General features: G+C 40.5%; 1 long non-coding RNA gene across 1 annotated transcript; it reads right to left on the bottom strand.

Annotated features, from left to right (window-relative positions):
- Positions 1-4,076: 4,076 nt before the first annotated feature.
- Positions 4,077-4,939, bottom strand: LOC117557209. Its single transcript, XR_004570672.1, has 3 exons — positions 4,913-4,939; positions 4,723-4,762; positions 4,077-4,526 (listed from the first exon to the last, which is right to left on the bottom strand). It is a non-coding gene; the product is annotated as an uncharacterized LOC117557209 (long non-coding RNA).
- Between the last annotated feature and the right edge of the window lie 7,393 nt (positions 4,940-12,332).

Below are 12,332 nucleotides of genomic sequence, written 5' to 3'. Positions count from 1 at the left end.
TTTATGCTTTTATGCTACAATATAAAGCAATTTACAGCACACTATAAATCACAATCTGTCATTGACATTTTAATCTACAAGGAAAAATAGCTTGACAAGCGTATCCAAAACTATTAATGTCACCAATGACATTATTACAGTAGACGCAGGATTTGACACGCCCAGAAATCAGTGCAGATCCAGTCTTTCCACCAATTACTGCCAAAGAGCCGGGAAACAGTTCAGCATCGAATCCAGCCGAGTCTTGTAGAAACACAAACACACTTCTGAGAAAGATGAGTCAGAGAGGGAGGGAAACAGGTCAAGTGACAGGAGACAGAAACCAAATCATTTGACTGTTTATGAGGAAACCATTTCTGTGTTATAAACATGTTAAAACTGAGACAACAGCAGATGTGTTAACAGCATCTAAACAAAAAAGGAACAACGCAAACATAAAAGTAAAGAAATGAGACGGATGTTGAAAGATATATTTTGAAGATAATTACAGTTTTGTCAACTTTAATGACATTGAAGAGGTTTATTCCAGCAGTAAAGGCAAAGAAGGTTTATAGCACATTTCCATGGCAATTCAATGTTTCATAAAACATTAGGACAAAGTGCAAAAGAAGCACATAAGACTAAGAGGCAGTTAGATACAATATAAAAATGGTCACTGGAAAACAGGATAATATTAGCACAGCAAGCACAAGCTAAAATATAATAAGATAGTTAAATAAAGTAAAGAATAAAGTGTAGAAATACAATGATGTGCAGACTTGCAAAATGTGAAAACTGCTACTGAAAAAGCATATTGATGGTGTCTGACTGTATCTCATTTTACACACACAACGATGAGGAATGTGCAAGATTAACTTTCGGGTTGAATCCATCAAGATTTGGCACGCTAGCCTATTTTTTTTTTTTTTAAATCATGCTTCCTTCTCCTTTTTTGTGTTCAATCAGCTTCACCGCCCAGTTACAGAAAACACAAACACCGGATTACACTCTTCAGCATGAAATACTTGTTTCCTATGGCCACATTAAATCACATACACATGTAGAGACCTCAAAGGGGAAAATTACTTGTATTTTGTTTTGTATTATTCTTCTGTTGTCAATGAGTGATCACAAACATAATATAGTTTAAATTCAGACAACTGGTGAAATGTAAGGTTTATGATTGTTTTGTGTAATAACTTGTTCTGCGGTTAGGTGGTTTACACCCTGTTATTATAACATAAAGGAAGCTCAGTGTTTTAGACATCAGTGTTTTACTAAAATACAAGGAAATCTAGAAACTTTGTGACCCAGGGACTGCAGGACTGCTTTTGGATCTGACACGCTGACAGGCTACAGCTGATGCACAGCTGTTAAACATGCCAGTGTCACCAAAGTGCCCCGAAGTCACTCCCTTTCCCCATTATTCTAATTTCCAGTTTTGGAAAGTCTGCCGTGGTTCCATTCCATTTCAAAGAGCTGTTGACGCTCAGCGTAACCTTGTCGCACTGCCCTTCCAACATCCAATCACAGGGCTTGATGACTAATCACGGGGTTTGTAAAGCATGTTGTAGTCCCAAACGATAGCTGGGGGTTCTGGGTAGTGTAGTGTCTTCGGAAACTGTAGTGTCTAAACCTTTATATATACAGTCTATGGTCTAAACTCCTAAAAAACTATTTGTTTCTCTGAATCGAAGGTTAAAAACACAAAAGCATTGTACCAGTGGCGAGCCGTCATGGCCCTCTAGGCCCTCTGTGAGGGCCTAAGATATTCTAAAAAATAATATTTGAAAACATAAAAAAATATATTAAATATTTTTTAAATATTTTTTTGTTGTTACATTTTTCATTAGTTTTACCAAAATAACTTGATTTAATTAATCCTTCGAATCTGCCTGTTCAGTTTCTGTTGGAATGTGAAGGGTTAAATGCCGTATCTGCGAAACGGGAGAGCATGTTGGTTAGGGTAGGCTACAATTGACCAATCATATCTTCCCTCTAAATGGGCGGGCTTTATTTTCGCGGACTTTATGACAAGTTCCGCCCGCTGTGAAGTCTATAGGCGCTTTCACACTGCGGTACTTTTCCCACAAAGGTTCATGTGAACTCTTTTATCGCGTTCACACCAAAAAGAGCCGGTACTAAAATTAGTTCATGTGAACCTTTTTACCCCCTCGAAAGTCCCTGCTAGAGAGCAGGGACTTTCGAGCGGCTCTTTTGTGAGAAAAGAGCTATATTTCTGATTGGCTGGAAGGATTGCAAACCACGCCCCGCAAAACTCCCAAAAAGTTTTGTGAAGCCGCCATTTTATTATCCTTGCATTAGCATTATTAGCATTAGCATTAGCCCACGTAGAAACGCAGAGAGACTAACTTATGGCAACACAAAATAAAACATGGGAGCGGTGGAGATGAGGAGGTGTCGGCGTTCTGGCGATTTACTCGGAAGGCTTCAGTAGAAGCTGCTGGGAGTCCCAGCAGCTTCTACTGAAGCCAGTCCCTAACTCCGGGGACTTCCGGCCGGGGACTCCGGGTGGCAGTATACGCCGTGAAGTGGTTTGCGGCCTGCCAGTAAACCCAAAGCAGAAGAAGAACAAGTGACGTCAGTGGCTTCATTTGCCTAATCCACCCCCAGGGACTTTTTACAGTGTGAATCTGCGATCTGTACTAAAGAGTTCACATGAACCTTTGTGGGAAAAGTACCGCAGTGTGAAAGCGCCTTATGCAAGTGGTGCAGTGACGCATCCTAAAACCCGGAAGTAAGCTGCGCTCGGATTCATAGATATATATAAACACGTGTTTATATATATCTATGCTCGGATTCCCTCGACAAAAAAGCAATGGGATTTCTCCATAGGATTTTGGAAAATAGCTTGAAATAAGGTCTGTGGAAAACGAACCTGTTCGATAAATGCACGTTTTGTTCAGCCGGATAATATCCACATGTCTACCCTACTTTTATTATTTTCGAATCATAAATCTAATCGATAGATTTATGATCGATACATTTATGATTAGCATAAGTTCGTCATGACATCGTTTGCAAAATTATTACCGAGTAATTTTCAAGATTGAGTTACAAGGATAAACTAGAGTGGCAAAGGATCAGCTGCATGACCCCGCCATCAAGTGCTTCATCCAAAGGAAGGAGGATGGACTTTGTGTTGAGTGATTGATCATCAAAGGTAGGCCTAAGTCATTTTCAATGTGGGCCGCCGTGCCGACTTAATTCATTTGTAATTGTTACTTGGCTGTGGGTGCCCTGTCATGATAGGTGTTTAGATAAATGGTGTTTTGTGTTTTGGGTAGAGGGTCGCTGTCATTGATAAGTTTGCACCCCGGGCCGCTGTTTTGATATTCCGCTTAAGTATACGGTGTGACGTATAACTCTTCTTTTTTTTCGAGGGAAGTGGGGGGGGGTCAGAGGGCCTAGGTATAAAAGTCACTGCTTCGCCCACTGCATTGTACACAATTTAAACCAATCAATATTGTGTAATTAGCAAGGATAAACTGATGTTTTTTAGTGGATGAGTAATGCAATATCACTGTGTAATCATTTGGACAGTGAGGGGAATATATCCGATTTTATTATGAAAACTTCGAGCCGGAAAAACTGTTTTCACCCACGCTAACTTTACATGGAAGCTGCCGCATATTCACGTTATCCTGGCGAGACCTCAAATCATCTTCGTAATATCTATCAAACTATAGATCCTACACATCAACTGGACGTGGATTCTAAAAGTACAATATACACTTCTCGCTAGAAATCTAATCAAAAAGCATTTTAATGGCCAAACTATCTACAATTTAGGATTTTCCAGAGAGGGTTATTTGTGAATAAACGGGAGCATGTTGTTTTCTTACACGACCACTAGAGGTGCTACACTTTAAAACGTGGCTATAGGTCGTAATAAGGTGCTTAAACAATCGACCTATTTGGTCGTTTTTGTAGGAGGACAGGCTGTTTACAATATGTGTAGTGTGTGACCCTTCAACACAGAGCAGATGCTTTCATTTTATAATTAGAATATACTGTTCAGTATTTTACTGAGCCAGCTGAATGCCACACACTGATAAAAAAAAAAACACATAAAGTTCATCTTAAGGTTCTTTAATAATCATATTGGCAACAGTTACATAGCAAAGGTCATTGGCAATGAACATTTTAAGTTATAGGCTCCCTCCAACAATGATCCTTAAATATGATCACAAATAATGAAAATAATAATATGTCTAGAGGCCAGGCACAAAATAATGAAAACAAAATACTTAAATGTAACAGTTTTCGTAAATGAATAAACTGAATATTAAAAGAAATGTAGCATTGTAGCATTTAGGATTGACCCTACATTTAGCCTTGGGAGCTACAGCATTAGCATTGAGTATACAGATTTGGTATTCACAATGCTAAGCTAATGCAATGATTGATTATTGTGTCCAAAAATGCGAATGGTTAAGCAAAAACAGAACAGCTGTAGAGAAGCTGCAGGAGTTCATGTCCGTCTCCATTACTGGAGACTGGCCAGGTCCACTTTCTTCTTATGACTGATGTGGAGATAAAAGGATAAAAGTGTAGAGCAAGAAAACACATCATATGATCATTGTAGAAATATTACATCACCAGGATTTGAAATCAATCGTTTACCTACACAATCTCTTTTTTTATTTGAATGTATTGCAAATTGGAAATACAAATAAATAAACGCTTTGTATTTATCCTCAAAATATGAAGCACATTTACGTGTGTTTGCCCAAAGCGGCCAGCAGTCGAGGGATAGAATCTGTAAACAGAGATAAAGAGAGTTTGAAACAGTTCACAGATAAAGAAAGAAAAAGCTTCTTCTTCTTTCTGCCTGCAGGAGTTTAAAATCTGGCTATTAAATCTAAATACTTATCTGCTTGTATGTTTTCACTAAAGATCAGAGTAATACCTTTAGGTTTGTGCGTGGTTTCACCTGTAACGGAACAAACACAAATAATAATTAAGTTATATCATCGCTGCGATTTATGGAAAATCCTTTTTGATTAAGATTTTCAATAACCTGCTAAAGTGTGAACATTTTAAAGCAGGACAAGAGGACAAACAAGTTAGAGCTTATTTAAGGAAAACATTTTGAAATAAATCACAGATGATAGTGTTAATTTATATATAGCCTATAAAATAAAAAATCGAGCACATTCTGTTTTACCTTGGCTGAACATGCACCTGGCCTCCACCAGCAGCCGGACCATCGTGGTCTAATCTTCAATCTCTCAAGTGCAGTCAAATCCACCTACGTGAAAATCACGAAGTCATCAAGTGAGAAATCATTTGTTGTATAGTTTAAAAAGTCCCTGCTATAAATCTGTGCAGTGTTATTTAGAGCAGAAGAGTCCTGTCAGAACACAGAGATATCGCAGCTCCTGGATGCTCTTACCCGACGATCAGGTGGAGTCAGATCCTCTCTCAGCAGAGCGGCTGCTTCAGAGGAAGGTACGGTGGTGATGAGCAGGAAAGCCTGCAGACACAGGAGCATCAGCAGTGCACCTTTGTCCATGATGATGAAATGAAGAGTTTGATTATGCTGTGAAACAAACAGGGTTTATATAGTCACTGCTGACCAATCACGCCCATGTGAACAATGAAGAGGGAAGTTAGAGGTTGCATGCTGTGGCACGTTTTTGAAATGATTTCACAAGTCCAGTTTCATCACAGCATTGACTCTAATCTCTGCTTTGTTTGTTATAATCTCTAGACATCCCTGCCCATACCAGGAAACACATTTACATGCTAAGATTAAATAAATGTATTGAACAAATTCCCTACTGCATCTGAATATGATATAAACTAAGATTAGTCATGAGATGATTGCATGTAAAGGTACTCATGATGGATTAGGTGTCGATGATGACAGGGGTTGCAAAGAGTCTGTAATTTCCCACGACATTTTTCCAAGTTTGTTCCCTGTTGTGATATGGTTAAGAGCAGTGGTGTAGTGGGCGTTGGAGCATGATCTTTTTTCAATAGTCTAATACATAAAATCATTGCCAGTGTTATTAGTTGCAAGTGTGTATTTGTTGTAATAATGACAAAAACATAATACATTTCACAGTAAGTAATTATAATAAAAAATAAAAACGATTTCCTTAAAAAATGATGCTTCGTGATCACGCTCGTGACCCACGCGGCGAGCTGGGGGTGCCAGTGACCACAACTCCCCCAGCTCGCCGCCCGCCGATTTTGCGGCAGCTCTTTCCCTCAAGAACGCTAACGAAAAAAGCCTATAAGGGCAGAAAAACATTTTTTACTTTACTTCTTTTCTAAAAAGAATATCATTCACAAGAAGAAAGAGGCTAGCAGCACCGAAGCTACAAGTGAAGCTGCTACTAGTACTACATCATCGAAGAGCCGTGGATAATGCTAGCACTAACGTTAACGTTAGCTGCGCTAGCAACGTTCCCCTGGCTAGCTCAAGCTCAACTTTCCCAAGGTATGGACGGAGGAGATGTGGCGGGGAACTGTGTGTGTGTGTGTGTGTGTGTGTGTGTGTGTGTGTGTGTGTGTGTGTGTGTGGTGTGTGTGTGTGTGTGTGTTGTGTGTGTGTGTGTGTGTGTGTGTGTGTGTGTGTGTGTGTGTGTGTGTGTGTGTGTGTGTGTGTGTGGGTGTGTTGGGTGCGTGTGTGTGTGTGTGGTGTGTGTGTGTGTGTGTGTGTGTGTTGTGTGTGTGTGTGTGTGTGTGTGTGTGTGTGTGTGTGTGTGTGGTGTGTGTGTGTGTGTGTGTGTGTGTGTGTGTGTGTGTGGTGTGTGTGCCGCGCTCTTCTGCTTCTTGCCATGTAGGCTTAATCAGAATAATTTCAAATCCGATTCATGTTCTTTGCATAAGTAGGCTCTATTTTCGTTTTGTTTATTTAATAAGTTAATTTCAGGACAACTTTGGGAATTTAGTTTGTTTTGTTATGGTTTTTAGATTTTGAAGTGGAGATAGAGAGAGATAGAAGCAGCGCTGTCTCCTTAGTTGCAATACTGTAGCTTATGCAATTTAGGCCTATACATTGTTTATGTAATTTATGTGCCGTGTGTCCATGGTTTTGAGTCTGTGTGTGTGTTGAGCGCAGCGCTGTCTTCTTTTTGCAGTACAGTAAACTACAGTAGGATTAAGCATACATGCCGGTTTCTGTGGACCTGTCTGCCCGTTTTGTGAGTGCACTGCGTGTGCGCACTTGTGTGGCATTGTTTGGACCTAATTAAAATAGCGTCCCCCAGTAAAAAAATGTTTGGACTTATAATTGCTCTTTTTCTGGCAATTACCTGATGAGCTGCACCTGGGTCGAAAAGCCTATAAGAAGAGGGCCCAGCCGGATACGTCTCTCTCTCTCTCTCATATTCCTTTCGCATACTCCCCGTGTGAGTTTCGTGTCGCGGCTGTCTTTTTGAGTGTCCACATAATAAAAGGATTGTTACTTTCAGACCCTCGTCTCGCAGCTTTCTGTTGCAGCCCAAGAGCCGGGTTGTAACTAGTGATGGCAAAATGAAGCTTTGAATGAAGCATCGAACCACTTGGACAATTGTGTCGGAAAAGGTTCATTTCTCGAAGCTTCAGTTACATCGACCTCTCCTGGCGAAGTGCAAGGCTGCAGTGGATTTAACGTATCTTTGCCTTGAAAAATATTTGATGCACACACACACTAAGACTGAATATCATGTTCTATTTGCAATTAAAGATTGATAATTGTGTGTATTGGGTTATTGAGAAGAGACTACAGAGTGCTGGAATTTTTTTGGGAGGAGATGGCCTTTTATCAGTTATTAAGTATTAAAGTTGAAAAGCAATGATTAAAAGTACGTCCATTCCGGGCGTAGAACCAGCTGCGCGGAGGACACGCCGCATTCGGGCCGCCGGCTCTACCCACTGGGCTATCTATTCCTTAAAATATTGAACTGTTTTATATTTCTGATAATTGTCTTTTTGTTCACAACTTCTCCACATTTCGAAGTGTTTCCCGAGCCAGAACGACCTATCTTTCTTCCTGCCTTGCTCTATAATTATACTACAATTCAAATGCAATACCAACAAGTAACTTTTACGCCTAGTATGGAGCAGGCAATCGGAAAGACAGACTAGTATCCATAGTAACGTTAAACAGGCAAGAAGGATATCAACGATGGCAGGGCGTCTTGTTTACAGGTTTAACAATGAAAGGGCATTAAGAAGAGAGAGAGTCGTCCATGATCGAACCAACCCACTGGACATCTATTCGGACAGTGAGCTAATAGAAAGGTTTCGTTTCAGCAAGACAAGCCCTTTTTGAATTAATCGAGGAGGCATTCACATTGTCTGTCACCTCCATCCATATTCCGCTCTTCAGTTTAGTCGCTCCACCCTCTCTGTTAAAGCTCCAACTATGGAGTCATAATTGTTCCTTACACCCCAGCAGTGCATGGGTCTCAGCAGATGTAAAATTAGGCCCCTTTTTGTCCATCTTTCCAACTCAATGGTTTGGTCAGGTCAGCAATTAGTTTTATAGGTCTGGCCTTGCTATTAATACATAATTAACCACAGGCCCTAACCAATCTGGACATTCATTCCAGGTGTGTATTTGCAATTAGTTGTTATTCAGAGACTGATGTAGGCCTACTGACTGAAACAACAGTCAGAACACAGTCATGGCAGGGATTGTTCACATCTTCCATGCTGGAAGGAGAGGCTACCGCCAAAGGGTCCACACCGAGCGCCCCAAACCTCTCCAACAGTACACAACAGAAGAACTGTACAATCGTTTTTTATTTGGACTTGATGACATCAACTACTTTGCTGATCTGGTCAGGCCACAACTGCAGTGCAGAACCTTGCGGAGTCATGCTCTGACTGTAGAGGAACAGGTCCTCATTGCCCTGCGCTTTTACGTATGTGGAACATTCTATGAGGTCATAGCTGACAGCATGGGAGTCCACAGGACAACAGTGGGTGAAGTGGTGACAGCTGTGTCTGATGCACTGGCTCGCCTGCTGGATCACTTTGTGACTTTTCCCACTGATGGCCAGATTGCCAAAGTGAAGCAGAATTTTTTCTTCTGGGAGACATGCCCAACACCATTGGGGTGATCGACTGCACCCATGTACATATCCAAGCACCTCGTCAGAGGGAGTGGGAATATGTCAACAGGAAAGGGAGGCACAGCATCAATGTGCAACTTGTGGGAGATGCTGACCTTGCCATCACCAACTGTGTTGTGAGATGGCCTGGGTCAGTCCACGATGCACGTATCTTCAGAGAGCCGGTTGTTCACTGAATTCCAAACCAACAGGCCGGATGGAGTTATATTAGCCACAGTGCCTACCCACTCCTACCATGGGTGATGACACCTTTTCTCACGGCCAACACTCCCTCACAGATGCGCTACAACAACGCTCATGGAAGAACAAGGTGTGCCATTGAGCACTTGAATGGAGTACTGAAGAGGCGTTTTGCATGCCTGAACTATCTGAGTAGAACCCCAGCGAACATGCTGCATAACACTGCACTGTGTTGTGCTTAGGGTTACAAAATTCCGGGAGTTTTCAAAGATGGAAACTTTCCATGGGAATAAACTGGGAATTTTCAAAATTAAAGGTTGGCTCTTCATAGGGAACTTAAATAGTTGGGGAAAGTATATTTTAGCATAATCTTGACTAAAACAAACAGATGCCATTAAAGTACACTTGAATATCCATGCCATAGCACACTGCTTACTGCATGGCTATTGAGACCACACCCCCTACACAGGCACTGTGCATTCCTCCATCACATGCACAGATGAGTAATATTAACTCAACATTCCTGTTTTTTTCTTCAATGAAACAAATAATTGTTCAATAAAATAATTAAAACTTGTTCTGTTCTACTTAAAAAAAAAATTAAATAAAAAATCAGTTTTCCCATGGACATTTTCCGCCCCTTTGCAACCCTAATTGTGTCCATCGCAGAGTCCCCCTCTCTGACATCGATGATCCCCCAGAGCCCCTGGCACCTGCTGATGATCTAGGCCCACCTATGGATTTCCCTCTAAATGAGAGACTGAGTGGTGGTGCAATGCGAGATGCTATTGTCCGTAATTACTTTTGAAAGGTGATGACAGATGATGGACTTTTTTGTTGTTGAAGATATATATATTTTTAATCTAAATTACATTTGTGATTGACAATCTTTGTTGTGATACTTTTATGAGCATAAACATTTATGTCATCAAGATTTGGTTGAAAACAAAATAGGCCACCACAAACGTGAGCAAAAATGGAAAAATAAAATGTATTTCCCATGAAGGTTAAAAATTGTGTTATTTCAGTTAACAAACTTTGCCATCTTATTTAAATTGTAACATATTTTAAAAGAAAAAATAAATTGTACTGTACATTTTGCTCTGGTAATCCACTGGAAATCCACCCCTCTGGTGGGATCAGGATAATCCAGTTTTTTGGGATCAAACTGATCCCAATCCTGTGTTGTCGGTTTGAACTACCCATTTTGAAGATTTTATCCAGATTAAAGCTTGGATTGGATTTCCTGATCTGATCGGATATCTGATACCTCATTCACACCAACGGTGTTTCAGGGCCGGTTTGGAGCTGGAGCTTGAAAAGCACCGGGTTTTCCTGTTCGCATGGGCAGGGGGAATCGGAATCGTCGTTGAAGTTGATGATTACGATTGTAAAGCAGTTTTGAATGTAGCATGTAACGACTGTAAAGTTGGTAGTAAAGTCGTCCCATTTCTTCCATTTAGTTTCGATAGAGCGAAACCAAAATGAGTAGCGCTTTAACACAATCGGCCATTGTTGTTGTCGGTGTGAGCTGTGTTTCCGCGCGGTTTGGCTTCATGAAGCAGGCACGCAAACGGTTACGTCATGACGCAAACGATGACGCAATGACGCAGCACCTGTCGGACTCTGGGCGGTGTGAAAAGAGCTAGAGCTAAACCCAAGAACCGGTTCTGAACCTGAAAAGGTCTAGCACGGAGCTTGAACCGGAGTTGCGTTGGTGTGAATGAGGTATGAGAGGGTCCTAATCCTGTTTTTTTTTGGTTTGAACTACCCAAAATCCAAAGCTGATCTGATCAGATGGGGATTAAAAGTTTTGAACTCCTGGGCCCTGGGCATTACAGCATGTTGACGTGTATGTAGGCTCTAGTGATCCTCTGATTGTGTACACATACCATAACCCCATCACTTTCTTGCACTCAGTTTGTTGCCCAAATCGCAGGTTGATGCGGTGGATGCAATCTTTGACTCAAGTTTACTTATCAATACTAAACCAAAATTAAATTATACCTCCTTTGAAAGTCTCGTTTTTTAGTCTTACGCATCCGACCTGGAAAACTTTGCAGCCAATCTTATTTGTTACAGTGTACCGTGCAGCAGGTCCTTATTCAGAATTCTTATCTGAATTCTCTGAGTTTTTATCAACTTTGGTTCTTAAACAGATAAAGTAATTATCGTAGGTGACTTTAATATTCATGTTGACGATGATAAAAATAGCCTTACTGTTGCATTTAACTCTATATTAGATTCTGTTGGTTTTTGTCAGAGTGTAAATAAACCAACCCACTGCTATAATCACACTCTCGACCTTGTTCTGACTTATGGTATTGAAATTGAGCAACTATTAGTCGAACCGCATAATCCTGCTTTATCCGACCATTTCTTAGTAACTTTTGAAGTACTGTTACGAGACTACAAAAGCATTAGTCAAAGCTCCTGCAGCAGAAACCTATCTGTTAGTGCTATAGCCAAATTTAAGGAAGAGATTCCACCAATACTTAACTCGATAGCATGTCTGCATGTAAGGGAGGAAACTTATACAAAATGTACACCACCCCAAATTGATCATGTTGTTAGTGCTACAGATGCGCTGCGAATAAAATTAGACTCTGTTGCCCTTTGAAAAAGAAGAAAATAAAACAACATAGATTAGCTCCATGGCATAATGCCGAAACCCGCAAAATAAAGCAAAAGTCGAGACAACTTGAAAGGATATGGCGTTCCTAAACTTGAAGAATCTCGTTTAATTTGGCATATTACTCTCAATGAATATAAGAAAGCACTGCGTAAAGCGAGAGCAGCCTACTACTCTTCATTAATAGATGAGAATAAGAATAATGCAAGATTTCTTTTCAGCACTGTAGCCAGGCTGACAGAAAGCCACAGCTCGATTGAGCCTTCTATTCCCATAGCACTCAGTAGTAATGATTTTATGTGCTTTTTTAACGATAAAATTGTTACTCTTAGAAACAAAATTAATGACCTCTTGCCTTTGACCAGTATAGTGTTATCAACAGCTCCCGGAAATGTAAGTTCTAATATTACACTAGATAGTAAACTAGAATGCTTTTCAGCCATAAA

Source organism: Gymnodraco acuticeps, unplaced genomic scaffold, assembly GCF_902827175.1.
Source record: "Gymnodraco acuticeps unplaced genomic scaffold, fGymAcu1.1, whole genome shotgun sequence".
Classification (NCBI taxonomy): Eukaryota; Metazoa; Chordata; class Actinopteri; order Perciformes; family Bathydraconidae; genus Gymnodraco; species Gymnodraco acuticeps.
This window is presented reverse-complemented; position numbering and strand designations above follow the sequence as displayed.